Genomic DNA, 20892 nt, shown 5'->3' on the forward strand with positions numbered 1-20892 from the left:
CTCCCTCCATAGGCTGCAGATCATCCAGAACTCTGCAGCTTGTGTCCTCTCTGTACCAAGCTCCATGATGCTATCAATAGTTGATTGCTGTCCAGGACATGGGGACAAATTCACTTATTTTTGAATTGGCCATGGGATACCGAACATTCAGCTGAAACGAGGCAGACAGTTCTTTAGTTTAATGTCTCATCAAAAGGACGGTACCTCCGACTACCCAATGGTCTGCATTGGAGTGTGACTGTCGACTGTAAACTCAAGTCCTGATGTGAGGCTTGAACCCACAATCTTCTGACTCAAAAGGAAGTGTGCCTTCAACTGAACCAAACAGCTATACATAATTGGAATGAGTTCAATACAACTATAATGAATAAAACTTTCATTTAATCCCAAGGTCCTATTTGTTCTGTATTGTATTCAACTTTTGCTCTTCTTCAAAATAAAGTTTTCTTTCAGTGAGTACTCCAAGTACTGGATCATACTATTATCCATTTGCAAACAGCATCACCACTGATAATCCAGAAATTTTTAGATCATCTAATTTCTAAATTGGATCAAGATGCTTGCTATAAAGCACTAAATCTAAGAATGCAAGAAATCCTATTAGTTTAAAAGCTTTTAGACAGTCCATGTTCATGTTACACAGATCCTTTAACTCACTGGAGCTGTCTTTCTAAACAATATATTGCATTTTCAATAAGAAAAGCAGCCGGAGAAATGTCACCTTGTCTTATCTTGTTAGCAGTTTTATTTGTGGTTGTTCACCTTCCTCAAGTGCCAGATTTGTTAAGCCAAAGTTGACTGTAAGAGCTGAATAACTTTCTCACTCCATTCTTTTGTTCTTATGAATGAATGAAAGTGCATTTCTATACAATTTCGAATGTCAAAACACATTCACAGTAAATATTGTCACATCCAGTCATGGTTTTTTGTAAGCAAATGTGGCAGCTATTTTGCAAGCAGCAATGTCCCTAAAACAAGCACGATGCAAATGAATAATAAGAGGAAGACAAATCCTTACATTTGCTATAGCAATTTTCATGTTAGGAGGACATTCCAAAGTATTTCACAGGACATACTGTAAAGTATGGTGACTTTTTTTGAAAAAAGCAGCAGCCAATTTGCACACAGCAATGTCCCACAAGCAGCCATGAAGTAATAATATTTGGTGGATTTTTGGACAGAACACCGGGAGAAACCTTTTTTTTTAAATCATGCCATGGTTGCTTTACCATCCACCTAAAGAGGGAGAGGGATTTTGGTTTAATGACTCATCTGAACCACGGCAACTCCAACAATGCAACAACAACAGCAACTTGCAATTATACAGCATCCTCCACGCAGAGTAGGGACTCGGAGCGTTTAACAGTGGCGGAACCTGACTCCGAGCCGGGGGGATGGGGGGAAGGTGGCTGTAAGCACGGTCGAAGAGGAACATTCAGGCAGGACATGAAAAAGGAGAGGGAGGGGGCAATGCAGAGGGACTGAAGGAGAGTGTTCCTGAGTTTCAGGGCAGTATCTCCAATGCAGCACAACCTCAGCATTGCAATGGAGGGTTATCCTAGACTGGGGCCTCAACCAACGACCTTCTGACTCAGAGACGAGAGTGCTACCAACTGAGTCAACGCGACACTAGATTTTTGGCCAAGGTACTGGAAGAAACTCTCTTCTCCTTCTGCCTGTTCTTCAATGTCAATCTGAAGAACAGGCAAACAAAATCTCAATTTCACATCTAATGGTGAAGGACAACTCTTAAAATATAAAATAATTGAGAGTGCTGTCCATCTCTAGAAGGGTCAGTGGGTGAAGACACCATGAATTTCCCTATTTCTTCCACAAAAGGCTCACATTCATGCTGGGTTTATATTACGCATCTGACATCTACAGCATTCCCACAGACCAATCTGTCATGGACATGAGGTGTTTTGCTTTAAGGTCTATCTGGTTGAACTGTACGGTTGGTCACTGCTATCATTTTGGTGGAGAAAACAGCCAGTGGTGTTGGTTATTGAGTCAACAGTCAGTGGTGCTGGTGGAATCCTGTAGCTCAGTGGTTAGAGCACTCGCTTTGCAAGTGAGAGACCTGAGTTCAATTCCAGACAGAGGGCGAAACCTTGGGCAAGTTTCCTTACTCCACACGCCTAATTATAATCCCTCCAAAACCAAAAACAATAATAAATTGGTCATTTTCAATCTACGACTGTTTGTGGGACATTGCTGTGCACAATTGGCTGCCGTGTTTGCCCACAAATATACAGTCAATTCACTTTACAGTGTGTTCTGTGAAGCGCTTTGGGACGTCCTCCCGACGTGAAAAGCGCTATATCAAATGCAACAACAACAACAACAACAAGATTCCATTTATAGAGCGCCTTTCACGTCAGGAGGACGTCCCAAGGCGCTGCACAGTTGGGTCATGACCCGAGCAGGGGGGAAATGGTCAGGGTGAGGGGAGGGAAGGGAGGGAGAGAGGAGGGGGAAGAGAGTCGAGAGGGGAGCTGAAGGCACGGTCAAAGAGAAAGGTTTTGAGACCGGCCTTGAAGGAGGAAAGGGAGGAAGCAAGGCGAAGGCACTGGGGGATGGAGTTCCAGAGCCTCGGGGCTGAGAGGCTGAAGGCCCGACCACCGATAGTAGGGCGGTTGGGGCGGGGGACGTGGAGCAGACCGGAGCCAGAGGAACGGAGGGTACGGGCAGGTAGGTAGGGGGATAGTAGGTTGGAGAGGTAGGAGGGAGCAAGGCCGTGAATGGCCTTGTAGGTGAGGATGAGGATCTTGAAATCAATCCTCTGGGGGATGGGGAGCCAGTGGAGGCGAGCGAGGGTGGGAGTGATGTGGTCCCGAAGCCTGGTGCGGGACAGTACACGAGCTGCAGAGTTCTGAATGACCTGCAGCTTGTGGAGGGAGGTGGCGGGAAGGCCGGCGAGGAGAGAGTTCCCATAGTCCAGCCTTGAGGTGACAAAGGCGTGAACCAGGGTTTCAGCAGCGTGAGGGGTGAGGTAGTGCCGTAATCTGGCGATATTCCGGAGGTGATGGAAGGCGGTGCCAGTTGTGGTGCGGATGTGAGGGAGAAAGGACAGCTCAGGGTCGAACAAAACGCCGAGGTTCCTGACTGGCTTTGAGAGGTGGAGAGTGCAGCCTTGGATGCTGATGGTGTCAGCGCCTGAGGTGCGGAGGCGCTGACGTGAGCCAATCAGGAGGGCCTCGGTTTTTTGCACGTTGAGCTGAAGAAAGTTGTCTCTCGTCCAGGACTCGATGTCGGATTATGCAAGGATTATTATTATTATTGTGCATGCACATTCCACATTGTGGAATGGCTCTTATCTAACTAAGAAAATAGAACTAATAAAAAGTCTACTCTCAAACTCTCCTGATATTCAGACACAGCTGCTTGGCCACTGCCACTGAAATCTGGTTGCGGTTAATCAGCATAAAAAAACAATGTAAAAGATCCCTTGTATGGATGGAGTATGAGACGTAATTGCACCGTCTAAATGATGCAAAGTGAATGTAACAAAATCCCTGAAGAAGAGGGATTTGTTATTACAAAAGCTGTGGTCAAGCTATGAGTGACAGTACGTCAGTATTGCCACTTGAGTCACATTCACAATGCAGCTAATATACTCAATATACAGCTCCAACACCAGATGTGTAGAATGAAAAACTTATGTGACTGAAATCTGCATCAATGAAAGGCATCTGCCAATCACATCCACCTCTGTAGTGAATTGTAAGACAAGTCACCTGAAAAGCACAGAAATTCTTTAAAATGCTGTGTGTGTGTGGTGTATGTATAAACACTGTTCCCAATCGGGTCTAAAAGTCAAATTTAAAAACAGTTCTTTTCCCCAAAACTGTAAGCTTTTTTTCCGCCACACATTCCCACTCTGGTTGTAGATAGCAAATTAGAGAGTTGCTGACCTGCTTCCAGAGTCATTCTGACACTGAAACTGCCTCCCTCACCTTGAGGGGCTCACCAAGTTAAATCTGGTGTTTAACCCGTTAATCTAACTAGCACTGCAGTAGTTTTATTCCAATTTTTCCACCTGCTACTAAAAACAGGTATGTCATTCATCAGATAGAACCTGCTCCGACATTTCAACAGTGCCTTTGCGTGAGGGTCTGGCTCAGTTCGTAGTACTCTCGCCTCTGAATCAGAAGGATGTAGGATCAAGTTCCACATCGGGAATTGGAACATATATAGCCTTTTTCTGTCACTTTAATGCAGTGCTGGGGGCCTGCTGCATTGTTGAAGGTGACATCCTTCAGATGAGATATTAAACTGAAGATCCATCTGCCCGTTCTTGAGGACATTAAAATGGCACTACTCAAAAAGAGAATGGATTTTCTCCCGGTGTCCTTGCCAACAATTGCCTGAATAAAATTAATTATTCACTTCATGGCTGTTTGCAGGACATTGTTAGATGCAAATAGACTGCTGCATTCGCCTACAAAATGCAATCACTATACTTCACAGTAAAATCCTGTAAAATGCTTTGAGACATCTTCCCAATGTTAAACGAGCTATATCAAATGAAATAATAATTATTATTAAATTCAAGAACTGCATGTCTTTCCTACAATGATTGAGGCCCACTTTTGGGAATAGGCTTTTAGCCACCCACCCGTTCCTCTGGTATGAGATTATATTCCTTTTCCAGAATTTTGTTCTTTCCCATCTGAATTTATATCCAGAATTAATGAGAAAAAGCTAGATATGGTTCAACAAATGGATAGATATGGAAAGCAGACAATGGAATTCAAATTGTATACCCAAGTTTTCAATGTGAGACTGGCGGAACACAGATCAGAACAGAATGGCATACAATGGTACAGAATAAAAGTTTGAATCAAATGGGATAGAACCATAAATCAATAGACATTTATGTGGAGCTAATTGGGTACAGAACAGACTCAATGAGCCAAATGTCCTCCTTTTATGCTGAAATTTCTATGAACCCAGTCTATTGTAAACCACACTGCAAAGCAAATACAATTGCAGAAACAGCAGTGAAGCAATAATGCTAGAGAATAGTTTAGTATGTAAATGGAACAAACTGATCAAGAATACATCTAAATATAACCCTATTAATGTCCACAAAGTTTGAAGAGTGAGTGTCTGAGATGCATTGCATCAAACATTCGCAAAGTGAGATTGATTCTGCCCTCATCCTGACATGACATGCATAGTTTTTTTTGTAAGAGTATTTGGTTGGTGATCACAAGTGGGAACCCTGACTGTTTTTTGGGTTTAGTTTTGGGTTTAAACTCAGGACTTGGATAATGCAGTTTACAACAACAACAAGAACAAGATTACACTTGTATCGTGCCTTTCATGTCAGGAGGACGTCCCAAGGTGCTGGACAGAGTACAGCATTTCAGACCTCGGTTGGGGGGGTAAGGAAGGGGGTTAAGGGAGGGGAGGGGAAGGGGGGTGGCCGATGGCATGGTCGAAGAGGAGGGTTTTGAGGCGACACTTGAAGGAGGCTAAGGAAGGGGCGAGGCAGAGTGACTGGGGGATGGAATTCCAGAGGTTGGGGGCAGAGTGGCTGAAGGCTCTCCCGCCAATGGTGGGGCGGTTGGGTCGGGGGAAGTGGAGCAGGCCAGAGCCGGCTGAGCGGAGGTAACGGGCGGGTTGGTAGGGGGTTAGGAGGTCACAGAGATAGGGTGGGGCGAGACCATTGAGGGCTTTGTCGGTGAGGACCAGGATTTTGAACTGGATCCTCTGAAGGGTAAGGAGACAATGGAGTCGGGCGAGAATGGGGGAGATGGGGTCTTGGAGTTTGGTGCTGGAGAGGACACGCTCTGCAGAGTTCTGGATTGGAGGGAGGAGTTGGGAAGGCTGACAAGCAGGGCATTTGCATAGTCAAACCTAAAGGTGATGAAGGCATGAACAAGAGTTTCAGCGGGTTGAGGGGTGAGGTAGTGGTGGAGTTGGGCGATGTTATGGAGATGAGGGAAGGCCAAGCGGGTCATAGCTTGGATGTGGGGAAGAGAAGACAGTTGAGGGTCGGACAAGACACCTAGGTTCCTGACTGGCTTGGTGAGTTGAAATGTGCAACCATGGAGGTTGATGTTGGCAGAGCCTGAGGTGCTGAGGCGCTGGCACGAGCTAATCAGGAGGGCCTCAGTCTTGTTCACATTCAACTGCAGAAATTTGCCCTCATCCAGGACTTAATGTCCGACAGGCAGTCTGTCAGGACAGCAGTGGTCCTGGAGTTGAGGGTGGAGGCAGAAAGATAGAGTTGGGTGTCATCCTCATACATGTGGAAGTTGACCCCATGTCTGCGGATAATGTCACCAAGGGGGAGCATGTAGATATTAAAGAGGAGAGGGCCAAGGAAAGAGCCCTGGGGGACCCCAGACATGACAGTGTGGGGGCTGGAGGAGAAACCGTTAGAGGCAACGAAGTGGAGACAGTGAGAGAGATAGGAATCGAACCAGGCAAGGGCAGGTCCGTGAATATTGAGTAAAGCAGAGGCGGTGTATGAGGATGGAGTGGCCGACAGTGTCGAAGGAAGCAGAGAGGTTGAGGAGGACAAGGAGACAGAGGGAGCCCTGATCACAGATGTTCAGAATGTCACTAGTGACTTTGACCAGGGCTGTTTCTGTGCTGTGGGCAGCGCGGAAGCCGGATTGGATGGGTTCAAAGAAGAAATGGCGAGAGAGAAAGGAGCCGAGCTGGGACCCGATGACTCATTCCAGGACTTTGGAGAGGAATGGGAGGTTAGAGATGGGGCGGTAGCTGGAGAGGAGGGATGGATCCAGGGAAGGTTTTTTCAGGATGGGGCTGATGACGGCTGTTCTTAGGGGGCTAGGAACTGAACTGGTGGACAGGGAGAGGTTGATGACATCAGACAGAAGGGGGGCCAGAAGTTGGAGCTGGGAGACGAGGAGAGAGGTGGGGATGGGATCGAGGGAGCAGGTGGTGGGTTTGAGTTTGCGGAGTGTTGTGGTGAGGGAGGAGGGAGAGATCCTTGGGAGCGGGTCTTGGCTTGACAAGAAGAACAGGTCACAAAAAGACCAACCTCTGCTCTCATTATTTGAAGGTCAATAACAACATAACCTTGTTTTAATCTTTCAATTAAAAAAGTGCTAATTGAAGCTTTCAAAGTTTAGCTGTTCATCAGGACTGTAAACTTAATAGCCGTTCAGCAATCCATTTGTTTTGTTTCTTATGAGAAGTGCCACACAAATGACATCCACTTCAAAGCAATTACTTTGGGAAAGTGAAATCACTGTCCAAAATAATTACCTCACAATGTAGAATCAGTGTTTAAAATTCTGCACAATGCAATTTCAACAAGGGTTTCAAGCTATTATTTCTACCATTCACAAATTATTCAGTCAACTTCACTTACCATACATTTTATTTCACGATACTGCACCGTGGAGAAGCATCACTAGGAATTAAGATAATACTTTTACCAACTTAAAATCAGAGCTAATTTATTTCTATTAGCACCCCACAGCACAGCAGTGGATTGTCAGCCTAGGCTGGGAGCTAAAAGCTCAATAGCCATTCTATTGTTCTGCCATACACAATCAAGCAGTTTCTTAAATGAGTCCTGGCCTCAACCACGTTTCATGGTAACCTTTTCCAATGGTTAATTAACTTTGTGCTTAAAGAAATATTTCCTGCTATCTATCTTGAAATTGCCTTTCCCACCCTGAACCTGAACCCTCCTGCTCTGCTGCTTTGGTGTACCTGGTAGTCTGCTTTGTCAATCCTATTTAGAATCTTATATAACACTATTAGATTTCCTCTGAATTACACCACACTTATTAAGGTTCTACTCTCTGTCTTGTCCCTGGAGAAAACATGGAAGAAAGGGAGGCCCAGGACGGGGTACACAGATTTTGCAGACAGTGCATTCTCCTGCACTTCTGACTGGCCAGGAACAAAGACTGGACATGAGAGGGTGACCTGCCTGTCAGCTTGGCTCTCTGCCCTGTGAGCCAGAAGGTTGGAGATTAAAGATCCAAGTCAGGACTTGGAACTCATATAGTCTAGGATGACACTCGGGGCTTTGGCTTACAGGGTTAACAGGAGCTGAGTGGGAAGAATTCCTTTCCCCAGTGACTGGTTGCCCTTCCAAGACCTGCTGATGAACCAGGCTGGCCGTCATCAGCAGTTCCTGAAATACCGCAGAGCCACCTGGCTCAGGAACCGGACACCCAAGTCCGTCACAGAGGGTTGGCTCGATTCATTCTGACATTCCATTCCCAAACACATCCCATTATAGCTAGTTCAGCTCCAGGGAGACCCTGTTTACCTTACGCCCCACTCCCCACCCCCTGGGATAGTCACTAGTTGGTCATTTGACATCCCACAAGCGTGTATTTGAGCACTCACAAGGTGGGTGGCTGGTACCAGAAACTTCCTGCGAGCTTCCTGGTGGGCAATATAGCTCAGCATGAAATACATGAGAGCTTTGCCACAGCTTCTGTCTCACGGCTCGGACACACATCCCTCCCTATGGAGTGATCATTCCACTAACTGGAGTTGTGGAGCTTGAGAAACAGCTTCTCGCCTCTCTGCAAGCCAATCAAGGTGGATTCCAGGCCCTGGATGTACGAAAGCGTGTTCACAAACTCCAGCCAATGCCTTCTAGCAGCTGTTGTTCCAAGCGTCAAAGTTTCCTCATCAGCTATCTGACAGAAATCTGCCTTCAGCGCAGTGGGAGAACTTTTACAGCACAGCATGTGACATACCAGCTACCTTGATTTTCTCGAGTTTCAAATCCAAAGCTGCATACCAGGCTTACTCAGCTCCAACAGCTTAATAATAATAATAATCATCCTTGCATTTGCGATAGATCAGTGTCAGCTGGAGTCCTCCCTCCCTTCCTGCAGCCACTTCCTATGATTACCACAAATCCACTTTGTTGTTTTATCCTGGAATTCACAAAGTGGGCTGCTAACTTAAGAAGGATGCAAAGGTGCAGTGAGTTACATGGATTCCCCATTTTCAGGTCATGCCTGAGACCTTCCTCTTATTCCATGCTTAAGGTCACCTCCCACCTCCCCCTGGCTCAGTATCGTGTTTCACCACTATCAAGCTATCTGGGACTCTATCCTGCCTGAGGGATGCTATATAAATGCAAGTTAATAATAATAATAATCCTTGCATTTGATATAGCGCTTTTCATGTCTTCTAGAGTATCAAAGCGCTTCACAGAATACACTGTAAAGTGAATTGACTGTACATTTGTTGGCAAAATGTGGCAGCGAATTGCACACAGCAGTGTCCCACAAACAGAAGTGACCAATTTATTATTGTTTTTTTCTCTTGAGGTCATTATTATCAGGCATGTGGGGTAAGGAAACTTGCCCAAGGTTTCACCTGCCGGAATTGAACACAGGTCTCTCGCTTGCAAAGCGAGTGCTCTAACCACTGAGGTACAGGACTCCACTAGTTGTTACTGTTGTTGATGGTACAAAACACTTCTGTCAACCTTCCTTCTTGATTGTACCTTTGGTCATCTCCCTTCTACCCCGTCAACCCGTCTTCCACTCTTGTCAGGTTTCCTCTTTAATATCTACACCCTCCCCCTTGGTGACATTATCCGCAGACATGGGGTCAACTTCCACATGTATGAGAATGACACCCAACTCTATCTTTCTGCCTCCACCCTCAACTCCAGGACCACTGCTGTCCTGACAGACTACCTGACAGACATTAAGTCCTGGATGAGGGCAAATTGTTTACAGTTGAATGTGAACAAGACTGAGGCCCTCCTGATTGGTTCGCGCCAGCGCCTCAGCACCTCAGGCTCTGGCAACATCAACCTCCATGGTTGCACACTTCAACTCACCAAGCCAGTCAGGAACCTAGGTGTCTTGTCCGACCCTCAACTGTCTTCTCTTCCCCACATCCAAACCATGACCCGCTTGGGATTCCCTCATCTCCATAACATCGCCCAACTCCGCCACTACCTCACCCCTCAAGCCACTGAAACTCTTGTTCAAGCCTTCACCACCTTCAGGTTTGACTATGCAAATGCCCTGCTTGTCAGCCTTCCCAACTCCTCCCTCCAATCCAGAACTCTGCAGCCCGTGTCCTCTCCAGCACCAAACTCCAAGACCCCATCTCCCCCATTCTCGCTCAACTCCATTGTCTCCCTACCCTTCAGAGGATCCAGTTCAAAATCCTGGTCCTCACCGACAAAGCCCTCAATGGTCTCGCCCCACCCTATCTCTGTGAACTCCTAACCCCCTACCAACCCACCCGCTCCCTCCGCTCAGCCGGCTCCGGCCTGCTCCACTTCCCCCGACCCACCTGCCCCACTGTTGGCGGGAAACCCTTCAGCCACTCTGCCCCCAAACTCTGAAATTCCATCCCCAATCACTCCACCTCGACCCCTCCTTAGCCTCCTTCAAGTCACTCCTCAAAACCCTCCTCTTCGAGCATGCCATTGGTCACCCCTCTTCCCCTCCCCTCCCTTCTCCCCCTGACCCCAGCTCGGGTCTGAAATGCTGTACACTCTCCAGCGCCTTGAGACGTCTTCCTGATGTGAAAGGCGCTATACAAATGTAATCTTCTTGTTGTTGTTATTTCCACTCCAGTTCTGTGAAGCACTTTCAGAAATGTAACTATGTGAAAGGTGTTGTAGGAGTGTAAGTTATTGATGTTGTTGTTGAGTTGGGATAGTGCCCTTTATCTCTGAAAACAGAGTTCAAATTCAAGCAAGAACTATGGAAAAAAGTCTCCTCTCCCACACTCGCTTTCCGATGACTGTAAATGAACTGCTAAATGCAGCTCGCCAGTCTCAATCTCAGGAGTGGGCGAGAGGCCACATACAAAAACTGACCCTATTTCAGACACTAATTAGCACTAAATTGGCAATGTCACTCAAAGAGGGCACAGGCAAGGCTGTGAGAAATTGAAATGTCACATATTCCAAGTTGTGGTGCTCCTTTGAGCTTGGGGTCAAAGGCATTACTATTGCGCAAAGTGTAAAAGGAGCTTATCTGCATGTGAGCCACTTTATACTCAACTTCATTGTGACACTGGGTTCAAAGAGTGAGACAATGTTCCATTTCCCAGTGACATCTTTCAGACAAAATCCACCAAAAATTAAAATAATTGAGAAGAGGAATGCAGCGCATTGGCTTTCTTCATTAACCATGTATGAACAATAAATAAAGGTCAGTGGGTAGTATGTAACTTACACAATATTCCCCGATGTATCACATCTGATTCATTAAAAGACCCACCAGAGGCTGATATGAGACAAATCTTTCAAAATCACAAGTCACAAGACAAATTGTAAAAAATTACTTGCTTGAGTAGTCTCTGGGGAATGATTTCCTGCAAACCATATGACACTATCTGTCACACACCAGTAAACATGACACAATTACCTTACTTCTCAAAGCTGAAGATTCAGACCACACTGATCTCTGTACATTGACTGTAATTATTGTAGTGATAATATATGCTTCCATTATTACTTACTCTGACATGTCAAGACTGCTCCCAATTTTGTATTAGCTACCAATTTGAACAAAATCAGCAACAGAAGATTTATCAAACCAGATCGCAATGATGTCCTTTTCTATTGTGTCCCGAAACAATTTATTTTAGGCAATTTCAGTACAGGTACCAGGAAGGTTTTCTTTACTCAGAAGGTAATTAAGGACAGGAACAAGTTGCCAGTAAGGTTGGTTGAGGTCAGAGCACCGGACTCATTTTAAAAAACAGCTTGAGCTGTAATGAGAGTGTAGGGTGGTGTTCTGGAAGGAAGATGTCAGTTGGGTTGAAGGGTTTTCTTCAACAAAACTAATCTTTCGATTTTATGAGTTGTTCAATTTAAAGAGGGCACTTTGTGATGGAGAATGGAATGCAACTCCAAGGAAAACTAGAATCAAAGAAAAAAACATGTTTTAGTATCATTGTCACAAGTGGACATTTTGTGATGGAAGTATTTGAAGAGCACATTGGTATCCAATAATTCTGGGGTGGAGGGGGGGTTGGGGTCGGGATGGTGGGTGGTAGTCCTAGACAATGCCAAATATATCAAAGTGGAGGTGAGACAAAAATGCCTTAGATAGAGGGTGCTAAGAATATGGAATTCTCCACATCAAACCAAAGTTCAGGCAGAGTCCGCTATCTCTTTAAAAAGGAATTAAATAGATTCTGGAAGAGGAAGATTATTCAAGACAATTGGGAATGAACAGGAGAGTAGGATTAAATTGTTTCATATGGAGAAAAATACCAGCGAAGATTTGATGGACAGAGTGGCCAATTTCTGTGCTGTAACATTTTAAGATTCTGTTAACAACAGACTTTGGACTATGACAAACAGTGTCAGTATTCTGATACACGAGTCTATTATAGAAAAACATTGTCCTTTTAAGTGTCATAAAGGTTAAGGTATTTTTGTATAATGAATACTTCCACCAGTTTAGTAGATCCACAGCTCTGTGATTTAAATTGAATTGAAGTGTATTTACCATTAATTATGTGAAGAACCTCTGTTGGAGAAAGGTAAAACAAATAAGCTAATAAAAATGGACATATTCCAATTAGAGCTTCAACCTGTCCAAACAGGAAGGAACATGATTAATCATAAAATTTAATTCCCAAATACTTTATTGATGTATAGAGCGTTGCCTAAATGATAACTTAGCACTCAACCCATTATCAACAGCTGGCAAAATAATGCAACGTAAGGGGGAGTACGTGTATGGCATCAACTTAATAAGAAACAGCTAGGATATATTCAGAAGGGAAAGATAATGTTAATTCCTGCTCAACATTTTGAGGATGTTGCAGATAATTCTGATAGATGTGCACTCTATGATTTTATTTAGACTGCCAAAAAGAGTTTCATAAAGTACAGTAAATTCCATTCCCTAATTAAAATTAAACAACAAGGTTAAACGTGTATTATAATACCCAACTAAAATACCCCCAACATCTGAATATTGGCAGCCATGACATAAATGACCAATTCTATTTGGGTGATTGTTGGCCAGGCCACCAAGAGAAACTCCATTCTCTGTTCGAATAAGCGCTCTGAGACCCTACCCGTGTGGAGGTGATAAATAAGTGTAAGTTGTTGTTGTTAATAGTGGATCTTTAATGTCCACCTGGACAGGCAGATAGGACCTCGGGTTCAGCATCATCCGAAGGACAGCACGCTAACAATGCCGCACACTCCAGCACTACATCGCAGTGTCAGCTCAGATGATATGGGGTCCAAGTCACTACTTGGGGCTGGAGCCCACAACCTTTTGACACAGAGACAAGAGTGCTTCTTACTGTTCAGGCTGACACCTAGACCCTGGCGAAATTTCTCGCCAAACATTGACAGAGCAAACAGGAAGGATAGAAAGACCGGAAAAACAATTCGAGATAGAAAATTGAAACAAAAGGTCACAAAAGAAAGCACTTGCCTTTTTTATAGCACTTTAAAATGTTGAAAAGTCTACTAGATCATCACAAGTGAATGGCGTCAAATGAATAGCTTTTGTGGGTGTGAGAAAAAGGACAAATGGAGATTTGAGAGGAAGAAAAACTAAAGGCCAAAGCACTTCTAAAGAGCTACCTACAGTCCCACTGACAGGAAAATAAGTATGATTAAAAAGGTCAACAAAATACATGGGGTGAGGGATAGATATACATGTGAGGGAAAAAGAGAACAGAGAGGTATGAGAGAGGGGATTGGGATGGGCAGAGGCTCATGTGGAATATAAACAAAGGCATGATTTACATGAGCCAAATGGTCTGTTTTGTAAGGTTCTATGTAATTCTATGTAAAACGAAAATGAAACATTGCGTGAGAAGTGTGAAGATACATTGATAAAAGACAGTATGTGTCAACGAAGAATAAAACAACATAAAATAGACGAGATGCCGAAAAAAATGAGAATAGTCTGGCAATTAAGCAGAAAACAACATTTAAATTGGTGTGGTGAACACATTATAATGTTAAACAACATTGAAAACAGAAATTATAAGGAAACTTAGGAAATCAGTGGCTATAAAAGTCAGAAGTGGAAAAAAGGCAAAATGTTACAAAGGAAACAATTCAACAAAAATGTAGCACATTGAAAGACAGTAAAATGAGGAACGATGAGGTGACGGGATCCAGGATAAACAAATGAAACCATATCATCTGTTATTATCAAAGTACTACATTCACAGAGAGGGTGAAAGAGCCAGAACAAATCAAAGTATGTAGGTTTGTAAAGATAAATCACTCTCTTGCATTCGATGAATTGGTATTGTTAATACACAAGAAGCTCCAATAATAGATACAAATACCATTCTTCCCTCATAGTACAGTATTTATCATAGCTTTATATTACTGAGGGGCGAAGTTTAATATTGCCAGTAACCAAGGACGATTTTTGAGATTTTTCATCTCTTGTTAATGATACATCCAGGACTACTGATAAGTGACTATTGCATGCCTGTAAAAGGAACCACCATTAAATTTACCGAATCAAAAATAAATCAAATCAGACTGGCATTAATGTGGAAAAGGGGAAATAAAATATATTCAGATGCAAACTTTTTAGCTCCCATTGGTTACACTTAGGTTACGTTGTAAATAAATATTATTGTGCAATGATACCAGTACGTTTCCTGAATGTTTTGCATGAATTTTGTGGATGCAGTAACTCAGAATTATTTAAACTCTACTGATAAAAGTGGTGAGAGATACACAAGGTCTCTCCGGGATTTAACTGAGGAGACATGCCTGGCAAAGACACGATGGTTTGCACAACTCATAAGCAAATTGAATTTCATCCATGAAGTTCTTATGTGTACTGTGGAATAAATTAATTGTTCTGCAGACAGGCAAACTTGAAAATTGAACATTAGTATAATGGCTAAACAGTATTGTAAATGGTGTTTTGTATAGACAAAAACATATCAGAATGTACCTCTTCTGCAGATGCTGCATATAACCCATCCTCGAGTCTGAATGATTAACGGACTCACTGACTTACTCACTCACTCCCTCTGCCCTGCCCCCACCCTCAGCCTCACTCCCACCTTGGGTGCCCATCAGCACTGTGAAGGGATTTGAGATGTCCTCTCCTCCTGACATGAAAGGCGCAATATAAATGTAAATTGGATTGTATTATTATCACATTGACTTACAAGATCCTGGCTACAAGACAATCTCAGGTCAGAAGCAAGATCTGACAAGTAGGTGAGGTACATTGAGTTTCCTCCAGAAGACATGCTTTTCCTCACAAAAAACAAAGCTATAGCTTTTAAAATATTTTTTGAATCCCCCCCCCACCAAACACACACACATATATCACAAATAAGAGAATGTGGCCAAACCCATGCTGACTGTATTGTAATGCATTGATCTATGTATGACCCCCCTTGTATGTGTAATGTGTGGTAAGCACCACATAAACTGAGCTACTCTGGTCAAGACCTAAAGCTGTAAACCCATCATCAGTCTCCATTCCTGGTTTTATATATATTATAATACACAGCAAAAGATTGAAAAGTTCTCCAAGAAAATAACCTCACGTTAGGTACCTCTCCAGTTCGGTTTCCGCCCTCCCCACAGTACAGAGACTGTGCTTGTGAAAGTCACAAACGACATCCTCTCTATCTGTGACCAGGGCTCCCTCTGCCTCCTTGTCCTCCTGGACCTCTCTGCCGCGTTCGACACAGTCGATCACGCCATCCTCCTCCACCGCCTTTCCTCCGTCATCCACCTCAGTGGGACCGCACTCGCCTGGTTCGAGTCCTACCTCACAAACCGCCAGCAGTACATCTGCACAAACGGCTTCTCCTCCCGCTCTCACCCAGTTACCTGTGGGGTACCCCAAGGATCCATCCTTGGCCCCCTCCTCTTTACATGCTCCCTCTTGGGGATGTCATCCATGGACATGGGGTACATTTCCACATGTATGCAGATGACACCCCACTCTATTTTTCCACCTCTCTTTGCGACCCCCAGTCCCCTGATGTTCTGTCAGCCTGCCTGTCAGATCTCAGGGGCTGGATGAGCGCAAACTTCCTTCAGCTGAACGTTGACAAGACGGAAGCCATTCTCTTTGGCTCTCGTCAATGTCTAAAATCTCACGGCTCTCACCTCCTCCACCTACCCGACCTCCCCCTAAAACTCTCCGAACCTAGGCGTCAGGTTCGACCCCCAATTATCCTTCCTCCCTCATATCCAGTCCCTCACCAGCACCGCTTTTTACCACCTCTGACGCATCGCCCGTCTCCACCAATACCTCTCCCCAAAAGCCGCTGAAACCCTGGTCCATGCCTTTGTCACTTCTCGGCTGGACTACACTAACGCCTTCCTCACCGGTCTCCCATCCACTACCATCCTTGAAATCCAAATCATTCAAAACTCTGCCGCCCGCATTCTCACCCACACCAAACTCCGCTCCCCGATTACTCCAGTCCTTGCCAGACTGCACTGGCTGCCTATCTCAGAGAGGATCGATTTCAAGATGCTCACCTTTGTATTCAAGTCCCTGCACTTTTCTGCACCCCCCTATCTCTCTGACCTCCTCTCTCCTCAAAACAGTACCCGTTGCCTTTGTTCCTCCGGGACTGGCCTCCTCCTCGTCCCCCGAGTCCTCTGCTTTAACCCTCGGTGGCTGTGCCTTCAGCCACTATGCTCTGGAACTCCCTTCCTCACTCCCTTCGTCTCGCTCCCTCCCTTCCCATTTTCAGGTCTCTGCTGAAGATCTTTCTTTTCGACCGCGTCTTTGGTCACCTTCCCCCCCCTCCCCCCTGGCTCGGCCCCGGGATCCGTTACTGTAAAGCGCTCTGAGATGCCGACCGGCGTGGAGGGCGCTATATAAATCCAAGTTGTTGTTGTTGTATCATGTAACTTGACCTGTATAATGTAACACGAGCTGCATCATGTTACCTGATCTACATTTTATAACCTGCTAATCTGCATCTTGTAACCTAATCTGTATCATTGACCTGTACTTTACCATGTGCTCTGACCTGTACCAAGTAACCTGACCTCTATCAAGTAACCTGTTTAATATCATATTATATATATATATATCCTGTACATAGTGTATCCTGTGTTAATAATCTCCCCAGGGGGATGCACCCTGCTTACCTAATTCCAGAGGGTATTAGGTGTAAATTGGCTTATGGATCCGATCCCAGGGTGGGTACTAGAGTTTAACTAGCTAAAAATGTATAACTTATAATATAATATAATAATCCTTTGACATTTCTATTTTTAAAAATGTGAATAAAGACCTTCCCTGAATCTCAGCGGCATCCTATGTCTGAAATCACAAAGACGTTTGAAGAAATGTATTTAATTTCTTTGATCGAGGACCAAAGGCTACAGGAATTATTTTATTAAAGAAAAAGCAAAGTGCAGATGCTGGAAATCCGAAATAAAAACAGAAATCGCTGGGAATATTTAGCAGGTCAGGCAGCATCAATGAAGAGAGGAAAATTAGTTAACGTTTCAGGTCGATAACCTTTCGTCAGATTATTTTATGACTGGTGACTTTTCCGCACATTAAATATCTCTCCACCGCTGACAGATTTCCTAAAAACAAAATGAATTGCAGCTGCACAAAGGCAAACACAGTATTTTCGTGACTTTGTTGTCTGACTGAAGAAGACCTGATAACCTGATAAGTAATGAAGTCATTGGAGGTGTTATGAAGGTTTCACTCAAAAGTGGGATAATCCAGCAAAGCAACAGAATCTTAGCAAGACCTCAATATTCTGTTGTTCTGCTCCACTTCAATACCTAATAATATTTTCACCAAATTATGATTGAAGTTGATGAATGTTTGGTGTTGATATCAACATGTGAAAGGTTACCTTTAATCTTTTTGCCTTATAGATAAAACACACCATAAGGGTAGAGAATTGAGACGGTTTAATTAGTTTACTGCTTTTGATCCTGACATTGTAAAGCAGTCTTGATCCTTTTAAAAAGCTGACGTTTGCATCCATTCATTTCTTTACGTAGGAACCTTGTTGTCCTCCCAGGTTCTCCCGACATGAAAGGCACTCTATAAATGCAATCTTGTTGTTGTTATTGTTGTTAGTCGATTGGTGGATCGCTTTTCCCGGGATAGTAATCCTTAAAAAAAAATTTGGTCACTGAATCCATGACTGTTTGTGGGACTCTGCTGTGCACATTTGGCTGCCATGTTTCGCCCACAAATATACAGTTAAGTCACTTTACAGTATATTCTGTGAAGTGTTTTGAGACGTATAGAAGACATGAAAAGCACTATATCAAATGCAAGGATTATTATTATTATTTACAAAATAGGATGAGCTAATAGAGATGGCTTTTCTCTTTCTATTCAGACTGCAATGAATAAATGTTACATGGACATATTTCCCAGACTTGGGATGGGAATGTTGACTCTGAATCTTGGATAGGCCAGGATAAAATGTAGAGATTTGCAGATGGATGACATTTGACTATAATGGGTGAGCAGGGGAATATCTGTACAGAATTTTGCTCCGATAAGCACATTGTTTGGGCTGCGGTCCCTGATTGGGTAGGTTTTGCTACTTTCTGTGCAAGGAGCAGTTTTGATGGACCAAATGGCCTTTTCTTGTCCTAAACTTGGATGAAGTGTCAGTTATACTTAGGTGTCAGCCTGGTTCACTTGGAAGCTCTCTTAGCTCTGAATCAAAGTTGTGGGTACAAGCTCTATATCTACAGTTAGAGGTTTGATACTGCAAAGTAAAGCTAGGGAGTACTACATTGTCATGTATCGTTCAGATGAGATATTAAACCGAGGTCCCATCTATTGGTTCAGGTGGACATTAAAGATCCCATGGCATTATTTGAAAAGAGAAGGGAGTTTTCAGCTTCCCCTTCCCTCCAGCTGGGGCTTCCAGTTAACTGTGAACAGTTTGAGTACAAAGTAATCAACCATTGTCTTACACAAACATAGTGTGTCATGGCTATTTATTTAAAGGTTGTGCTAAGAAACAAATTAAATAAGAGCTTTCACTTATACAGTATCCTTTGCATGATATAATGCTTTACAGTACTTTACAAAGGTTGGGTTGGACACAGAGTGAGGGAAGAGATAGTGAGGGGTAAAGGAAGGTGACTATGGGAGCGGTTAAAGAGATTTTTTAGGTTTTAGTAGGCTTTAAAGGTAGATAGAGCAGGGGCAAAATGGAAAGATAGGAGATCAAATTCAAGCATTTAGGGACAAAGAATCTGAACATGAGGGGGGTAGTGCAATTTCCTCCATCCTCTCCTGTTGTAGTATGGAAAGGGTGGGGGATTTGCAACAAACCTGAGTTAGCCAAGTGGAGGGGCAAACAGGAAAGGGGTAGGAGAAGATCAGAGTGATAGGGAGGTGCTAGGAGGTGAAGGGATTGATACATGAGAACCTTGAAATCATTCCACTGAGAGAAAGAGACACAGTGGAGCCTGGCAAGGATTGGGCTGTAGAACATGGTGCTTGTGAAGGTATGAGCAGTGGAGTCTTGGATAAACTGGAACTTACGGATGGAGAAGTTGGTGAGATCAGGGAAGATTGCATTTGAAAAGTCCAGGGAAGAGGTAAAGGCAGGAATAAGGGTTTGGCAAATAATATACTATAGAAAATAATAAAGAAAATAATCTACCTTTCCCAGTTTACACTCAAATCCTTGAATAGCATCGCCAGTGCTATAATTTCTAAGATTATATATCTGTCCATAAGAAGGCGGTATAGATCAACCAAGGCAAAAACAAAACATAGGAATATCAGAGTATAACACTGTGTCTGCAGCATGAAAGGGATTGGAGGATTAAAGAATAGATGGGAGATTGTGCATTTTATAAATTAATTGCACAGTTCACACATAGTCATATCAATTCAGCCAGAACTCAAAATAAGTTTATGCAAATTCCTATCTTTTTTAATATAAATTTGATTTGCTAATCCAGCAGCTTTCTTAATGTGTTCTGATGTCCAATTCACAGCTGTTGCCACAGCTAAATAGTATTCCTTAATCAGAGTCTGTGAGATCCCAGCATCCGTCTCTTGTTATTGGACGTGTGGTGCTGTTAATGAGCTAAACGCTGCATTTTCACTCAATGTACCGTGAAAAAATATTGTCAGCCCATATTTGTATTTTAATTTGTAGAAGTGCCAACTAATATCTTACAGTATTGAAGAATTTAGTCAACTAATCCAATAATTCTACTTTGTTTATTCAACCAAATTTCTCCCCTCCTCTCTTTTTCATGCAGTATACAAAGCACACAACATCCACAAGAGGGTATGGATGAAGAAGGCCCTTCGGCTTATTTAATCTCATCCTTACAGAAGAACCACTCTACCGACCTTCCATCACAGAATCAAGCTGTTTCTTAAATGAGTCCAGCACCCTAGTCCTCAGTCTTCCTGGTAACCCTGCCTTGTGCATGTCCCTCGTCCCCTCTGCTCCACCATCAGCAGCTGTTCCTTCAGCCACTGTGCCCTGAAACTCTGGAACTCTCTGCCTCAATTCCTCTACCTCGTCCCCTCTTTTCCCAACTTCAGATCACACCTGAGACCTTCCTCGTTGACTGTGCCTACAGTCACCTCCCCCCCTTTCACCAGCTCGATATCAAGCTCACCCACGTCAAGCGCTCCGAAACGTCACCCTGCGTGAAGGGCGCTATATGAATGTAAGTGTTGCTGTTGTTGTTCCGGGTGTTAAGAAATACTTCTGGTGGCATCCCTCCTGAAACTACCGTTTGCAACTCTGAACCCATATCCTCTTGCTCTGGAGCCTTGGTGCACCCTCTCTGTTCACTCAACTAACTCAAGTCAACTGAATGTTCCCTGACCCCTCCACACCACTATCGGTGGCCGAGTCTTCAGCAATACTTTCCAAATCTCTAGAACTCACACCTCAGTCCTTCCCCGTCACCCCCTATTTACTTATCTTTAAATCCCACCCGAA

The 20892-nt window shown here is 43.8% G+C and overlaps 1 protein-coding gene across 2 annotated transcripts in view; it reads right to left on the reverse strand.

Moving 5' to 3' along the window:
- LOC103187001 (contactin associated protein 2) overlaps positions 1 to 20892 on the reverse strand; it is an 855622-nt gene that overhangs the window by 416574 nt on the left and 418156 nt on the right. The gene's annotated exons all lie outside the window — the stretch shown is intronic.

The sequence above is a fragment of the Callorhinchus milii genome, unplaced genomic scaffold (assembly GCF_018977255.1).
Source record: "Callorhinchus milii isolate IMCB2004 unplaced genomic scaffold, IMCB_Cmil_1.0 Scaffold2, whole genome shotgun sequence".
Taxonomy (NCBI): Eukaryota; Metazoa; Chordata; class Chondrichthyes; order Chimaeriformes; family Callorhinchidae; genus Callorhinchus; species Callorhinchus milii.